This window comes from Varroa jacobsoni, unplaced genomic scaffold (assembly GCF_002532875.2).
Source record: "Varroa jacobsoni isolate VJ856 unplaced genomic scaffold, vjacob_1.0 scaffold_599, whole genome shotgun sequence".
Classification (NCBI taxonomy): domain Eukaryota; kingdom Metazoa; phylum Arthropoda; class Arachnida; order Mesostigmata; family Varroidae; genus Varroa; species Varroa jacobsoni.
In genome coordinates this window covers 13901-17733 of record NW_019213501.1, presented here as the reverse complement: position 1 = coordinate 17733, position 3833 = coordinate 13901, and the positions used below count along the sequence as shown (strand labels likewise).

The window sequence follows — 3833 nt, the reverse complement described above, 5'->3', positions numbered from 1 at the left end:
GCATTAATTGGTTTTCGGTTTATTGAATTTTAAAGCTCTTATGATAAGTTAAAATATCCCCAAGAGCGCAGTTAGAACCCACGTGTTTGCCTCCAGACACGAGATGACCACAGAGACCCCAGTAGCTCTGGGGTCTTAAAATTCCGGAATCTTTAGCCAGTAGAGATCGTAGAAATTAATTATCATTAGTTTATTATTGTTAAAAACTATTATTTTCCATTGCGGCTGAGCAATGCGTAAATGCGTCCCTATTTGAGATATTAGAGTATCTAACTGTACATAAAATAGGTGCTATTCACACATCTTTTCTACGTACTGAATATTCTTCTGCGAGCTTGTTCTAGCAAATTCAGAAAAGTTACCATAGACAAAAATTACCATAGACGCGTTTTTCGACCCCTTTTACTACCTTCAGAAACTGGTTTATGAAGAAACGGGATAATCTATGTACGATGGCCAACGTAGAAGGTGGCACCATTATTGTTCCTAAGGCAACGCCTAATGCTTCTCAAACGGTCGTCTGCATGCGATTGTTAGATAAAGTCCTGTGTTTGAGCTCTTTTTTCTTGGTGGCGGCCTTTCTCCTAAGGCGGCTCAAAGGTACGAATGATGAGATAGATGGTGGTGATGTTCTTGAATGACCAAGTCAGCCGACCAGTAACGCTACTGTCCGAAGACTTCCATTAACCGGAAAGTACGTCCAACGTTTCAGGAACCTTCTCTGCGCTTTACATCGAGTTCATAGTCGACGGTCTACAAAACGGAGCGACGCTACCCTTGCCTATTTCCTATTAGTACCTGTGACGCATCTAAAAGCACATTTATGCTGGATTTCTTCAAGCATTGATGACTATTATCAAAAATCAATTAACTCTAAAGAATCTATAGAGACTTGTTTGCAAAATAGAACAGTGCAATTTAAGTACTGTTAAAGTTGAACTTACAATTGTTGAATATCCAATTAAAATTTTAAAAGTGCTCATATTCTATTTCAACCTAAGAATAGAATGAAAGAGCTTGCAAGTGCTGCTTACAACCATCATCACGTACGTAGGAAATAGTGCGGTTGTTGAAGACTAATTAAATGGCGAAAGTGCATTTTACACGTTAAGGGCTTTCCCATCGGCGCCATCATCTGCAAGCCAACAATCTTTTGCATGAGAACTCCTCTGTGTTTCACCTCTATCCTAAGAGAATGTACGGACTTTGCCGTTTTATAGTGTTTGTAATTCTGTCACGAACAGTGCGGGTGCCGTGTTGCCTGTCGAGGCCCATGTACTTCAACCCTAATATCTACCCGCGTATGCAAATGACATTACCGATATTCAATCAGGCACGCGATCTGGTCGCGTCGTTAACACGACGTTATGTTGCCGTGTGCCGATTTTTGTTTTCCCTTTGATCTTTCTTGCGCCTGTCTTGTCAACCCAGCAATAGGTACAACTCTTCTTCTCGTCTTTAGTATCAATACAGTAGACGCCAGTTTCCTTTGATGCTAAAGCGATCGCCCCATCATTGTCTCTGACACAACTAATGCTGATGCCGCTAGGACTGGCGCGCCTTTACTACTACGCCAAGAAAAAGTAAAACGTGTAGGTCTGGTAAAAAGGTAAGCACTGGAACATCATTCGCTTGAATGTCTATTCAGACATACAAACACCTCTACGTACTTCGTCCGCAGGCCTCCATTGTTATCCTTTGAACGGTCGGAAAACTGAGCCATGGTTTGTCAGAAATAATAAAAAGATTTGAGTACGTCAACATTGCCAGAACAATAATTCATTGTCCAGATATAAATGCGAAAATGGCTTACCTACAAGATGGATATGGTCGTCGGTGCTTGCCGATCTGGAGACAACAGCCAATGCAGATATTTGAGGTGATGCGACCGTCGTCAATTATAGACACAGCAGTCACGGAAACACAACAAACGGCATCCTTCCAGTCCTTATTTCCTATTCAAAGCGTTTCGTCACTTTGCGATGATCTCAGCCACACAACTGTCGGTTGTTGACATTCCTTGCCCCCTTATTGCACCGATCCAGTTCGATCCAAGAGTAGCAGTTCTAGCTGAAGCGGTATCAGCGGATGACCTGGATACCGCGGATCGAGGCTGTCATCTTTTTCGGTCTACCGATGCAAGGTTCGACAGTAAGTAACATATTTGACTACGAAAGTGTCAGTGTATTGTTATAGTGGACTGACCTCGGTGAAAAATCTCAGTCTAAGTTCATGTGTGACTTGTCATGCCTATAGTGTCTATATAGTAAAATTCATTAGCGTAAATACTATAAATATTATATCCCTTTCTAACAGATCAATTTTGTCATTTTAAAACATAGGAGGTAGGTTAACTGCATTTAATGAGATATAACCTGGAAAATTATCTATGCCCTATAGAAAGGAAGAGGTAGGCCACATCGCGAAGGTGGACGCTAGGGCTATTGTTAGCTTAAAGTATACGTTACATGTATTTAGGTCCAGCGCATCAACACTGCTGAGCCATCGAAATCAAGCGTGAACGTTGGACTGGGGACGAACAAAGTATACTACTTGCAAAAGGTCCTTATCCTAAATTGTTATACGGCCATGTACAATGTAGGCAAGGAAGTGGCAATTTCCACGATTGTCGAGCTTGGATCTGGACCTCAGTATTGCGTACTAAATTCACACTGCCAATATTTTTGACATCAGTTGCCGTCTGACCAACTCCTAGACCGATTAACTTTTGTCTTTTTCTATAACTAAAATACCCCATTTCTTTTCTTCCCTTTTTTTTTTTTTTTTGTTATATGCAACGCATATTTGTCAATCCAGTCAAAGACCTGAATGAAGAATATAGATAAGATTTGCTTCTGTGAACTTGTGCGTCAAGGCATAAACCCAGGCAGGCAACACTAGTAATATAAAACAATAGTAATTGTAGAAAATAAACTTTCACCAGAAGACTTTGCCCACAATATAGATTTATCAAGCAACTAAATAAATATCTAAATGTGTCGTTTTTAATACGCAGAGACGAGGTGCCGAAAATGAAAAGTCGGAAAGAAATGCGAAGCAAGAAAAAAATCAGCGCCGTATCTGTCAATACAAAGTTTCCTTTCGGACTTCATTCATAAGGAGTTTAAGTATACCATAATAGTATGGCTATCTATTTAGGGGCTAATGCATATATAATAATGCAGCGGCATACTCTTGGTGGCTGGCGTGCGTCTCTTTAACTGTATTATTATGTTAATTATAAGGCTACCTTTTTATCAGGAAAATTTTTAATGATGGCAAATCACCGCTACTGCATATGGCTATTACGCCGTTTAATAGGTCCAATATTGAACAAGACCCACCTAGGCTAGACCTACTAACGGAAGCAAGTCTTTAATGTTACAGCAAAAAAGCGATCCCAATGACTCTTCAGTTCAATAAGAAGCTCAAGTCGTAAACATAATAATAATATTGCGGATATTATTAGGCATATTGAGGATCAATAAACGTGTTTTAAAAACAGTGCATATGATTAAAATTATCTCAGTAGTGTACATGTGTGTTGCACGGATAAGTAGAAACTTCTTTAGGAAACCAATATGAAAAACTTAGGAATCAGTCGACCGACTGGCGACGTGAGAAGATATGTTTCAATACCTGGTGTAATTTAAGAAAATCCAGCAGATCACCGGACTAAATTCTTGTTACAAAATCCCGTAAACATGCGCAGGATGATTTTCTGCATAGAACGGTACAATGGACGCTTTTTTTCCAGGACAAGGTTGCTTTTATTTTAGACAGATATTTTTAGACACAAGGTCTCTGTAGTTGATTTTGTACGAAAATCAAAG

General features: G+C 39.8%; 1 long non-coding RNA gene across 1 annotated transcript; it reads left to right on the top strand.

Annotated features, from left to right (window-relative positions):
* The first annotated feature begins 727 nt into the window (after positions 1-727).
* Positions 728-3507, top strand: LOC111261836 (uncharacterized). Its single transcript, XR_002681235.2, has 3 exons — positions 728-2151; positions 2479-2562; positions 3017-3507. It is a non-coding gene; the product is annotated as an uncharacterized LOC111261836 (long non-coding RNA).
* The last annotated feature ends 326 nt before the right edge of the window (positions 3508-3833 follow it).